The sequence below is a fragment of the Taudactylus pleione genome, unplaced genomic scaffold, assembly GCF_031769625.1.
Source record: "Taudactylus pleione unplaced genomic scaffold, aTauple2 ptg000179l, whole genome shotgun sequence".
NCBI lineage: Eukaryota > Metazoa > Chordata > Amphibia > Anura > Myobatrachidae > Taudactylus > Taudactylus pleione.
The window spans coordinates 11,872,813-11,886,604 of record NW_028284581.1 but is presented as its reverse complement, the minus strand read 5'-3'; the positions used below and the strand labels follow the sequence as shown (position 1 = coordinate 11,886,604).

The window sequence follows — 13,792 nt, the reverse complement described above, 5'->3', positions numbered from 1 at the left end:
GACACTGACTTTGCCTACTACACTAGACCACAGGGGCACAATGTTACTGGCGCAGAGGTATATTTTAAAGGCCAGGAGACCCTGTGGTTAATGTCAGCTAGGGGATAAGGCGCTCTCCCTGCAGCCCCTCCCCCAGCTCAGGGCGCCTTTCCACTGCGTTCTTGGTCCCCTGAGCTGCACCTCCCTCCCCCTCCTCCCCCTCAGAGATGTGCGGCAGCCATTTTAAGCAAGCAGATCTCCGGAAAACGCTGGGTCTCCATGTATACCCCACGGGCCAGGTTATACAGCGCTATAGCCTACCAGCCACTGTGGTGTATGTAGTCGATTTTAGTGCCCATTGCAGACATGTAATGATTTTTTCTGCGTTTGTATGTGACTAGCGCTAATCTCTACTTTCTATACTGTCAATTATAACTTTCCCTTATTTTTCTACTATACACTGACATACTAAGGTATTGGGGGTTCCTTGTTCCTCACATCTGCTATATAACTGTGAGGACTATCACATACTATATACCGCGGTTGCACACTACATTATGCCATACAGCACATACTGCAAGGTGTTCATTGCACTGTATCATACTGTGTATTCTATTATTCTTGTGGCTATGGCTGGCAAAGGAAAGAATAACAAGCATCTTGATGCTGCTCCTCCTACTCTGGTGTCATGTAAGTCCTGCTCTGCAGGCTTAGCCACAGAGGACCTCATTCAGGATGGTTTCTGCATTAATTGTTACACAGCCCCAGGCCCCTCAGCTCCAGTGTCTCTCCCTCAGGACCCACCCTGGGCTGCCTTTTCACAAATGCTGGCAAAACTTGCGGACCAAGTAGCAGTCCCTGTGGTAGCTCCCCCTATTGGATGGCCACAGCAGGTACTCCCTGCAAATCCTTTGCCTCCCCATGGATAGACGTACTTTCTACCTCAGTACATAGTTTGGCAAATACCTCTAGGTTTTAAAGCAGATGCTGCAAAAAGATAAACCTTTACCTACTAAGCCTACTAAACATACTATGATATCTTCCCAATCCACACAGTTATTTGATTCTGAGATGATATCTGGGGAGGCAGAAGACGCAGATCTCTCTGACTCTATCTCAGGAGAAGAGGAGCCACCCTCTAAACTAAATATACCTGCTCTTGTGAGAGCTGTTAAAACTATTCTACAAATATAGGATGAACCCGCTCCTAAGAAAAAAAAAAAACATGCATTTTCTTAAGCAATAAAAAGTGGTTTTACCAGAGTTCCCTCACTCTGACCAGCTATCTAATCGCATGCACATGAGTGAAGCTTTTGAATATGCGCGGTAAAATGGTTCAGTTCCTTTTACCCACTTCCAGCTACTGATTGTACTAAATGGGAAGTTCCTCCAGCAGTGGATTCTCATGTAACACGTCTGGTTAAAAATGCCACCTTACCCATTCATACTGCAATCTCCTTGAAGGAGACAACAGATAGATGTATAGAAGCTTGTCATAAATCTATATACTCACTTACAGGAGCTAGTATCAGGGTGCCCAGGTTTCATTTGGAAACCCTCCGTTCTATTATCTTCGCTATGGAGCCTGGAGATTTTATGGTATCACTAGACATTCAGGACACTTTCCTACATGTACTTATGGCGCCTTCTCATCAACAACATCTCCGGTTTGCTACACTGCAGCAACATTAACAATTTCAGGCTCTGCCATTTGGCCTTTCAATGGCCCCTCGGGTTTTTACCAAGATCATGGCAGTTATGGCGGCCTCTATTCGTCGTCAAGGAATCAGACTGCTCCCATACCTGGACGATCTCTTGTTGTTGGCCAGTTCCCCAGAGACTCTTCACCGCCATCTGCAGGTAACCATTGCCTTTCTACAAATGCACGGTTGGCTGAACATCTAGAAAAAGTCTTCCCTGACACCCTCCCAAAGGATGGTACATTTGGGAGCCCTCCTGGATTCTCAAGTTCAGAGACTCTTCCTAACATCGGACAAGATTTCAGCACTACAGCACAGGTTATGCAGACTGCTCCACGATCGCAGAGTGTCAATTCACTCTGCAATACAGGCCTTGGGATCAATGATGTCCACCTTCGACATGGTGGAATTCGCCCAGTTTCAATCCAGGCCACTACAACACCTGATCCTCTCTTGGTGGAAAGGGCTACCCCATGCTCAGAGCACGTAAACCGGCCTCAGCCAGGATTAACCACAGTATATGGCATACATATTTCCAATGGTGTGCTCCAAGAAACTATGACCCTCAAGTGTTTAAAGTTTCTCGTATTCTTGCCTTTCTTCAGGCTGGACTAGACCTAGGCCTCCGTCTAGCATCTCTAAAAGTGCAGGTCTCTGCTTTGTCTATCTGATTTCAGCGCAGAATTGCTCCTATACCGGATATTCACACCTTCATGCAAGGTGTTCTATGTATACAACATCCCTTTGTCCCTCCTGTGGCTCCATGGGATTTGTCAGTGGTGCTCAAAGCACTTCAGGAACCTCCATTCGAATGCCTGGAATCAGTGGATGTCAAATGGCTCACTGCGAAGACTCTGTTTCTTCTGGCTATAGTGTATGCCCGTAGGGTATCAGATTTAGGGGCGCTTTCCTGTCGCTCCCCCCTTTTTAATATTTAATCAGAACAAGGCTGTTCTTCGAACCCGCCCAGGCTTCCTTCCCAAGGTGGTTTCTTGCTTCCACCTGAATGAAGAAATTGTGGTTCCGGTCTTTAATTATTATTATTATCCTTTATTTATATGGCGCCACAAGGGTTCCGCAGCGCCTTACATAGTACATAAACATAGTGCACAAACATAGTACATAGACAGTTGAGCAGAACAAGAAAACAGTGTCATACAGTTTAAGACAATGCAATACAAGTACATGGTATATAAACACTGCTGCAACAGAAGCAGGATGGCAAAAGTCACGGGTTAGGTGCTTTTGAGTATAGAGCAGATAATATAAGTAAAGAAAGGATAAGCACAAGAGGAAAGAGGGCCCTGCTCGTGAGAGCTTACATTCTAGAGGGGATGGGCAAACAGACAGGGGTGACACGGATGGGGTAGACAGTGAGCATGGGACAGAGGGTTAGGCTGACAGATGGGTGGATTCCTATTTTACAGTATGTGTGGAAGTCATTTGAATTAAGAATTATGCCACTGACATTGTACTTTAAGAGGCAGTTTTTGTAGGTGTCTGTGGAAAGCCATGGCTGTTATATCAGTTTACGTGAAGTCTGACGGGTAGCTGAAGCCACTTCATGAAGGGCTATTTAGAGAGTTTGGTTAACGTATAAACCAGCAGTCTCAGGTAAATGTAGAAATTGGTAAAAGTAGTTATTGTAAAGAGATGTTGAGATGTAAAATAATAAGTTGTGATCAAGTGTGAATTCTATAAGGCACATTTATTGATTTGGAGGGTGATGGGAGACATGTGAGGTTTGCAGGATATTTATTCCATAGTATATCCGCTGTCCGTGTGTGGGGCCTGGATTTGGTGATATGTCACCAGATAATAAAAGCAGAAGAATGGAGAAGTAGATATAGTTGTAGGTGTGTATACATTTTTTATAGTGACACAATGAGGCTGTAATAGTCAATTTTTGATGAAAAAAAATCTCATTAGTTTTTAGAGGAGGTGAGTGACTCAATAGGGCGGCAGTGTGCCCAGAGAGGGGAGATGCAGGGAGAGTTAGGGATGTTATATCCTTAGAGAAAATACAAAGGAGGGAGTTGAAAAAAAGAAATGTGTAGTACATGGTGAGTTTTAGGTTTGTTTTTTTTAGACAAATTTTAAAGTAATGGTATCTTAATCTGAAATTACCTTAGATGTTGGTCAATGTTTGTTCAACTGTTTGATTAACTGTTATGTAATCACACTTTGTGCATTTAACACTTGGTGTTTTTAACCCCAGCTTCAAACAGCCCCAGCTGCCCCTAGACAGAATATAAGGAGTGGTAACCCTTGATTAAGATAGGCTACAACTGACTCAATTGGCTTGCTGATCAAAGGAGATAACTTGCTCTGAGTTGGAGCAAAAACCAGGCCAGATATATACCATAAACTATGCTTCACTGACCAATACAGACTATACAGTAAGAGAAAAAAAAAAATCTATGCAAGAGATACAGTCACATACATTTGAATCCACACACGATTGCAAGCATGAGGTTCTATGCAGAATATCGGTGCAATAAGCAAGATGAGACAGTCACATACATTTGAATCCACACACGATTGCAAGCATGAGGTTCTATTCAGAATATCGGTGCAATAAGCAAGATGAGACAGTCACATACATTTGAATCCACACACGATTGCAAGCATGAGGTTCTATGCAGAATATCGGTGCAATAAGCAAGATGAGACCGTCACATACATTTGAATCCAAACACGATTGCAAGCATGAGGTTCTATGCAGAATATCGGTGCAATAAGCAAGATGAGACCGTCACATACATTTGAATCCACACACGATTGCAAGCATGAGGTTCTATGCAGAATATCGGTGCAATAAGCAAGATGAGACAGTCACATACATTTGAATCCACACACGATTGCAAGCATAAGGTTCTATGCAGAATATCGGTGCAATAAGCAAGATGAGACAGTCACATACATTTGAATCCACACACGATTGCAAGCATGAGGTTCTATGCAGAATATCGGTGCAATAAGCAAGATGAGACAGTCACATACATTTGAATCCACACACGATTGCAAGCATGAGGTTCTATGCAGAATATCGGTGCAATAAGCAAGATGAGACAGTCACATACATTTGAATCCACACACGATTGCAAGCATGAGGTTCTATGCAGAATATCGGTGCAATAAGCAAGATGAGACAGTCACATACATTTGAATCCACACACGATTGCAAGCATGAGGTTCTATGCAGAATATCGGTGCAATAAGCAAGATGAGACAGTCACATACATTTGAATCCACACACGATTGCAAGCATGAGGTTCTATGCAGAATATCGGTGCAATAAGCAAGATGAGACAGTCACATACCTGAGGGATGAAATTAAATAAACAAATGATTAGTCCATATTCATGCAGGATAAATGTTTGATTAACTGTTATGTAATCACACTTTGTGCATTTAACACTTGGTGTTTTTAACCCCAGCTGCAAAAAGCTGCAAAAATTCACCAGACCTTTCGGCAGGTGAGGCCTCTTTGGATGTGGTCTGTGCTATGAATATCTACGTGGACTGTACTACTTCCATCAGGAAATCAGGCTCCCTCTTTGTCCTATATGGATTCCACAAGAAGGGATGGCCAGCTAACAAACAAACAAACTCTGGCCAGATGTATTTGCATAACTATCTCACAGGCTTACATACAGACTGGCCTTCCTGTGCCGACTACAGTCTCTGCTCATTTTACTCGCTCTGTGGGTCCCTCGTAGGCAGCCCAGCATTGCGCAACAGCTGAACAGCTATGCAAGGTGGCCACCTGGTCTTCTGTCCACACCTTTCTTAGGTTTTATGCTTTTGATACATTTGCCTCTCAGGATGCTTCCTTCGGGCATAGGGTTCTCCTATCAGCTCAGGAGCGTCCCGCCCTTGAACAACTGCTTTGAGACATCCCCAATGTCTCCAAGTGGAGCCCTATGGACCCTGAAGAAGAAAAAGGAGAGTTATGGTAAAACTTACCTTCGTTAACTCTCTTTCTTCGAAGTCCATAGGATCCACAGGGCAACCGCCCTGACACACCTGGCTTCTATGGGCTTCTCCTCTTGGTCACTTGTTTCCTTCTTTGCGTGATAGTGTGATTCCACAGTGTGCCAGTCTTCCTTCTCTCCTGTCCTGCTCCTGCCTTGGGCTTGTTAACAAAACTGAAGTGCCCTCAGGCTGTGGGTGGGGTATAGGGGGAAGAACCGGAGCATCCTGAGATTGAAAAGCTTTGCTGTTGGTGTTCGGTCCTCCAGGCCCCACCTACACCCCACTGTCTCCCTGTGGACTTTGAAGAAAGAGAGTTAACCAAGGTAAGTTTTACCATAACTTTCCTTATTTTTTGGTTAAGTGCAAAGGCTAAGATATCTTACTGTGTAGGGGAAGTACCGGAGCATCCTGGGATTGAAAAGCTTTGCTGTTGGTGTTCGGTCCTCCAGGTCCCATCTACACCCCAATGTCTCCCTGTGGACTTGGATAAAGAGAGTTAATGAAAGTTTTACCATAACTCTCCTTTTCTTAGCATCTCACCTCAAAGGTGGGAAAATCTTTTATTAACCATTTGCCTGGCATGGACGTAAGCTTCTGTCCACACCAGGCAATTCTTTATCTGTAGTGGACGTAAAATTTAGTCCAGACAGATAAACATGAGGGCGGCTGCAGGAAGAGAATCTTCTCGCAGCTGCTGCTCTCAGAGGGACCTTCCAGTCCCTCTGCTTGTCAGCACCCTCTCCCCCTCTGTCTGCTGTGCTGCCGATCACTGCTGATCGGTCAGCAAAGCAGGACCCCCTACCCAGCGCTTGCAGAACTGAGCAGCTTCTGGGGAAAAGTAAGTCAACTTCCCACCCTTATGTACCTGGTGCCTGGATCCGGTTTCAAATTGAACGTCGCGCTGGTCGCGATGTTCCGATGGTTCTTATGTTCCGATATTTGAAAAAAAACGTTTTTTTTTTTTTTTTAAACTTTAAAAAAAAAATCTTTTTTTTCTATGAAACCATTTTAAATAAGTTAAAATAGATGTTCCTCACCTAATTCACTAAAAAAAAAAAAAAAAAAAAGACAATTTTGGAGCGGTTTTTAGAAAAAAAAATAGTTAAGTGGTTAGGAATATCATTATTTGTGGTCATACCCCAGTTACCATAATCATAAAGCTGGATTTAACCAATTATTACACTGCAAATTGGAGGTTTACGCGGTACCTAAATCAAGCTTTCTCTTGAACACACATTAGGGAATTTACTTATCAGAGCTTAGTGCCACACTCCAACCTACCGGCAATACAAATTACGACCGAATTGAAATTAATAAAGCAAACTATATGCAAGCAAATCATGTTTATCCTTGGGGGAAGGGAGTCGATTACAAATACTATTAAAACATCAGTCAAAGACCAGAAGTCTTCAGTGCACAATACTAAACAGCCATAAGAGAACATAATCCTGATACTAAACTCACAATACAATCTTATTGGTAATACTCCAAGCAGATTTACTGAGGCCACATTTATAGTCCTCCCTAAAGCCAGAAAATACCAAACTTTGGTGATTTCATATGAGAACATACAAGTCTCTACTTAGACTTGCAGCACAGGCCTGCCATCTCAGCACTCCCAAGCCTTCATGATTTGCAGGCTCCCTATTGCCCTGAATCGTATTGAAATGCCAGAGGTCTAGTACCAGGCTTGAATTCATGTCTGATGGCTAATGTCCAAGCACAGTTGGACAAAAGACATGAGAAACCTGGATGATGAGGACCATATGCAGAGCCAAACACATCTGGTGATGCCCCAGCCTCCGTATTGGCAGCATATGTGCCATATTTATGCCCATGTGCTTTGGAAACACGTGCCAAGTGTATGGCATGCATCTTTGCACAAATGTGATTATACTTTAAATTATGCTAACTATAGAATAAATACTACTCACTGTTACGTGCGTTTAATTATATAACATGAGATATGCAGAAATATATGCATATATAAGGTTAATGGCGTGACGTATGATTTATAGCCCTAATGGCATCTATTAACAGAAAGACCTGTCTGCCATCATGTAATATTAATGTTCTGACCTGGGTGATTACCATTGTCTCCACCAGTTCCTTTCTTTACTTGAATTACAATTTACTGATTATCTTATTCTGGACTATTGTAAACAATACTTGAATGTGCCAATTATTTTCACTCAGAAATCTGTGATACCCTATGACACAGGTTCTCAAACTCAGTCCTCAGGACCCCAAACAGTGCATGTTTTCCAGGGCTTCTCACAGAATCACAAGTTAAATAATTAGCACCACCTCTGGATCTTTTAAATGTCAGTGAGTAATGAATTCACCTGTGTAGCTGCTGGGTGACCTGGAAAACGTGAACTGTGGAGTCTTGAGGACCGAGTTTGATAACCACTGTGCTATGACAACAACCAAATCAACCATATCATTTAATACAGCCTGGACACAGGAGCCTGCTCTATATCATGGTGTAGAACAGGGGTTCAAAACCACGGTCCTCAAGGCACATTAACAGTCCAGGTTTTAAGGATAGCCATACTGGAGCACAGGTGACTTAATTAGTACTTCAGTTATTTTGATTTAACCATCTGTGCTCAAGCCTGGATATCACTAAAACCAGGACTGTTAGTGTGCCTTGAGGACCGATGTTGGGAATCACTGGTGTAGAAAATAAAGCCTTCTCTAGATCCAAGGTGAACTGGACCGTACCATGTTTTCCTAACCACACATATACACATGCCGGCGGTCAAAATACCGACAGCAACATCCCGACGCCTGCATCCCAACCACCAAGATAGTGACTACATCCCGGGTCTACACAGCATATTGTTTAAAGGCCACTGCAAGATTCCTGTTCTAGGAATGTTACATATCATTGTCTCAACTGCTGCCAGTAGTTGGGGATTTGACTTTTGCTCAGGCCTGTAACTAGGCAGGTTCAGTCGCACACAGTGCCCGTGGAGGAACCAGCTGCCCCCACAATCTGTATTTTCCAGGGCAAGAGATGCGATGTATGTTACACAGCGGTGCGCCCAGTCAGCCCTTCTCACACCAGAGCTCCAACAGACTGTAACGGTCCCGGCTCCTAGCTGCACCAGTGTGTGTGGGGAGAGAAGCCTCACCTCCTTACTTTTCTCTCCGTGCTGACGCCTCCTCCCTGTGCGGCTGTGCCTGGTAACGGTGTGAGTGACTGGGGACAAAGACTTGGAGGTGAGGGTGCTGGAGACAAAGCATGGAGACGAGGGTGCTGGGGACACAGACATGGAGCTGAGGGTGCTGTGGACACAGACATTAGGGTGCAGAAGCTGGAGACACATGGAGGTGATGGTGCTGGGGACACAGACAGAGCGCAGGGACTGCGCATAAAGATATAGAGGTGAGGGTGCTGGGGACACAAACATTAGGGTGCAGGGACTGTGGACACAAATATGGAGGTGAGGGTACTGGGGACACATACATTAGGGTGCAGGGTCTGGACACAGATATGGAGGTGAGGGTGCTGGGGACACATACAATACGGTGCAGGGACTGGACACAGATATGGAGGTGAGGGTGCTGGGGACACATACAATACGGTGCAGGAACTGGGGATGCAGACATAATGCACCCTAATGTCTGTGTCCCCAGCACCATCACCTCAATGTCTGTGTCCACAGCACCCTCACCTCCATGTCTGTGTCCCCAGCTCCTGTACCCTAATGTCTGTGTCTCCAGCACCCTCCCCTCCAAGTCTGTGTCCCAATCACTCAAACTGTTACCGATAGTGGTGGGGTGGAGTGCTGTGGAATGCCCTTAGGCATTCCAGTTGCCCTAGGCATTTGCTTAGAATGCCTATGCCTAGGGCCGGCTCTGGGGGGGACGCCGATGATCATTTTGGCAGAGGGCATCAAAAAGTGTAGTTACGGCTCTGTCCGTGCATATTGCAGTTGGACTCAATAATGCTCCATTTCTCATTTCCACCTAGATGCTGTGATTCTGGGGGGTAAATTTACTATAGTGAGGGTTTTTAGAAGGGCAGATGTTGCCCATAGCAACCAATCAGATTCTACTTAACATTTAACTAGCACCTTGTAGAAGATATTAACTAGAATCTGACTGGTTGCTATGGGCAACATCTCCACTTCTAAAAACTCTCACTTTAGTAAATTTACCCCTAGGAATCAAGAAGCGTTAAGAGGTCGAATGTGTATCTTATTTACTTATTGGTAGTCCTGTAAAATATTGCTCATGCTGATGCTCAAAATAACTTTATGGATATTATGTTTCAAAATACTTTAACGAGAAAAAATGCTGGGATGTGTTCATGTTCCCAGCCACTCTGAGTTTATGCTCTTTCCAATGATAAACTATTGTTACACCCTTGTCGCCATTTTAGTTGGCATTTAAATGCATAGGGAGCGAAAGTCATAGAATGGAAAGGTTACTGACAATATTTATTCTGTTAGCTATGTCTGCCATGGGTTTATTTGTTATGTGAATAATGGCACTCGCCCTAAGGGGTCAGTCACTAATGTCTCTTTAGGCACTCATCTTAAAGCTATAGGTGCATACACACGTAACGATTTTACTATAACAACGTCGTTCTCGTTCAATCGTCGAAAAAATCTTTCAGTTTCTGCGTTATAATGATGACCAATTATCGTTCATGCGCTTTCCCGTTTGTAGTTCATTCTGACTGACAAACTGAACGATTTTCATTAAGGGAAGTTACAAAAATAGTGTGTAGTTCAAAAAAACCTTCATTCAACTTTAAAAAATCTGACAGAAAATCGTTCATAATATAAACAAAATCGTTGTGTGTGTGTGTGTGTATGCAGCTTATATGTTACACCAGTGGATCCCAAACTAGGTGCCGTGGCACCCTGGGGTGCCTCAGGGCACTTGCAGGGGTGCCTTGGGTTGGTGGTCCAGTACCAAATAAAATTAATTTTATTCAGTGGGATAGGCAAAACCAGTGCTAATGGCTGACAATCAAAGAATGTGGACAAAAAGAAGTGCAGCCCTGTCAGCCACCACATAACTGCACCAAAGGGTGACCAAAGGGTGACATATGATATAAGTACAATTTACTTCATTTAATTTTTTTCTGAATTTCTCAATAACAAACATTTGGCTTAGGGGTGCCGTGGAAAAAATGCTGATACTCTAGGGCGCCGTGATTCACAAAAGTTTGGGAACCTCTGTGTTACACTATCAAAATTCATATTACGTCTTCTGGTGCCCGGGGCAAGATGCAGCAGGCACATGGATTTAGCAGTTTCCAATTGCATTCTTTTATAGGTTATGATGTCGTTCATTTGGGTAAATCCTGTATGTCATCGGGGAAACTCAAACCTAGCACCCATGATCAGACTCTGAGCCTGATTCACTACGGATGGCAATTCTGCTTATATGCACCCACCGCAGTTGCTAATATCAGCGGTGCTATTTAAATGTTTGCATTCACATAAGGACATAAGACATAAGGACGCCCACTTCCCCTTACATCTGTATACAAGGTCAACATAGCAAAACAATCGGTAACATCGGACCCATATGCCCTGACCTTACTCAGAAATTGCTACCAGCCACACAAGCTATCAGTGCTATGGCTGCTTATGGCCACGCAGTGTATAATTTATGCACGCCCCTGCAACAGCGTTGCAATGCACTGGCATGTCCACGTTCGCCCGACCACCCCCCCCGTCACCACCAAAAACAGCACTTCCAGTCAATCACTCTGCTCTGGGTCTGCGCAGCCTCTGCAATCGCAGTTCTGAACGCAATTGCTAGTTCGCGCACTGCTATGCATGTGCAGTATGCAGCAATCGACCGATTGCGTGCGTAATAGGAACTGCATTCCTTGCTGAAGCAGGCCCTCTGTCTTTTCCAAATCCAGTTTATGATTGACGCTAAGACATTGTAGTGGTGCAGCCACTGACTTGTACATTAGAGAGGGTCAGTAATGAAGCTGATTTGACAATCTCATATAAGTGTATAGCTCTCTGCAATCAGGACGGTTGTGTTGTATCATAGAATAGCTTTAGATTTACTGTTGACATGCAGTGGAAGGACCTGTGCGATCATAGGTAAGGAGAGTGCCACCTTATTCTCCATAAATATTTGATTATGGGTAACACATTTTTTGCACCAGGGCAGCTCCTGGAGCCTGATGGTGTGGTTTGGAGTATTAGGGCCTCAAATATTATAAAGTGTTGTGAAGTTTTCACTGTAGTAGGTTTACATTCACTTTCCTCTTTCATGCTATCTGGAGAGCACTGACGCTGGGTGATGAAGGAGAGGCACAGGAGTAGGCACTAAATGGTTAAGCTGAAATTCCCCCTTCCTCATATACCTTCCCTTAGCTCCTGAAGATATTGTTAGAGCTTGTTTATTTATTTCTAGCCTTGTTTTTTCCCCCCCTGTATTAGGTGCCAGTGGGAGGTCCTGAGTCAGGCCACATCCAGCTGCTTCCCAGCGCTGCTTGAAAAGGAAGGCAGCTGCTCTGCTCCATGTTACATCTGAGGAGTCCGGAGGCTGATGAGTGTAATATTGTACAAACTGAAAATCATTGTAGTTGTTTTCTGCTGGTGCATTTATCAGTTAGTTAGTAATAACTGAAGGTAGGTATTCTTGTTTTTTTTGGTGTGCGTTTTTTTCTTTCTTGGTGGCTTGACTTATATATATTGTATGTTCAGACAAGCTAGTGAGTATTAAACATATATAGTTCAGCTCTTTTTATTACTTAAGGTGGTAGTATCAAACTATCAAATTATTGTATTGCTTTGATATAGTTTGAGGGGGGGGTACAGATTAAGGACACAGGTCTTGTGATTTTATCTCTGCGAGTGTCACCACTAGTGGTGACAGTATGTCTGCAAAGGGAGATTGACTTCCCAGGGGTCTGTGCATGTGGAACATTATACATGTTTTAAATGTTCTGCCAAACTTCTTAAAGGGAGTAAGGAGCAGGGGGTACAGATCGTAAGGCTTAGGCGCTTGGTGAATAATCGGCCAGGGAAACTCCACCAGAGGAGGTGTTACCAACATGGGTGAAGGTAATGGCTTAGTCCAGTGGTCTTCAACCTTGGCCCTCCAGCTGCTATGGAACTACAGATCCCAGAATGCCCTGCCACAGTTTTAGCATGCTGTTATATCAAAACGGTGGCAAGGCATGCTGGGATGTGTAGTTCCACAGCAGCTGGAGGGCCAAGGTTGAAGACCCATGGCTTAGTTCATTGCAAACTTAGCCAAATAAGTATGTGATGCCCGTAGCCAGGCTGAGGTAAGTGCTTCAGTTCCCTTGGCTCTGCAGCAGACGCCATCGGCTCAGTCCCCTTCCTTAATATACTCAGTAAGCCTGTAGATATGGGGGTTGACTCTACAGATGGATAGACTTTCTAGGGTCTGTTCATCATTAGGAGCAGTCCAGGGTTCGTCTGGGACTAGTGCCTGTAAACGCCAGCCTGCACAGATTGTGCATTTTTGGGGTAGAGGATTCAGAGGGATCCTCTGCAGAAGTGGTTGATCAAAACTGGCTAGACCATTCCGGATTGTAAGACAGTCTGGGAGTCACTGAGCTTATTCAGGCTATCTGCCAGATCCTGAAAATTGAGGATCAGGAGTCTTTTGCCTCGGCAGCTCCTTCAGGCTTACTTAAGAGAAAGAAGAAACAGGTTTTGACTTTTCCTTCATTTACTAATTTTTCTGACGTTTTGGGCAAAGCATGACTTAAACCAGATAAGCGATTTAAGCTCCCAGCAGGTTTTAAGTTTATTTATCCCTTTGCTGAGAAGGATACAGCAGCGTGGGAGGTACCTCCAGCAGTGGATGTCTCTATTGCCCGTTTAGCCAAGGCCACGGATCTTACAACAACTACTGCGGTCGCCTTAAAGGATTCTACGGATCATAGGTGTCAACCCTTACTTAAATCTTTATTCTCATTGACAATTACTACCCTGCATCCAGTGTTGGGGAGGGCCTGGGCTACCAAAGCTATAGAGACTTGGTCAGACCAATTAACAGAGGCTATTCAAGCGGGAGCAGACCCTTTGGATCTCCTAGCCCTGGTAGACAACCTTAAGCAGACTTCCATTTATAGAAGTCTTGCATCCTTGGATGTTATTTCTCTCCTTTCC

The 13,792-nt window shown here is 44.1% G+C and overlaps 1 protein-coding gene across 2 annotated transcripts in view; it reads left to right on the top strand.

The window, feature by feature from the left end:
* The first annotated feature begins 8,462 nt into the window (after positions 1 to 8,462).
* KIAA0319 (KIAA0319 ortholog) overlaps positions 8,463 to 13,792 on the top strand; it is a 66,542-nt gene continuing 61,212 nt past the window's right edge. For both annotated transcript variants that reach the window (XM_088475862.1, XM_088475861.1), the window contains exons 1-2: positions 8,463 to 8,885; positions 12,086 to 12,277. The gene's annotated coding sequence lies outside the window, so the exon portion shown is untranslated. The remainder of the gene's footprint in view (positions 8,886 to 12,085; positions 12,278 to 13,792) is intronic.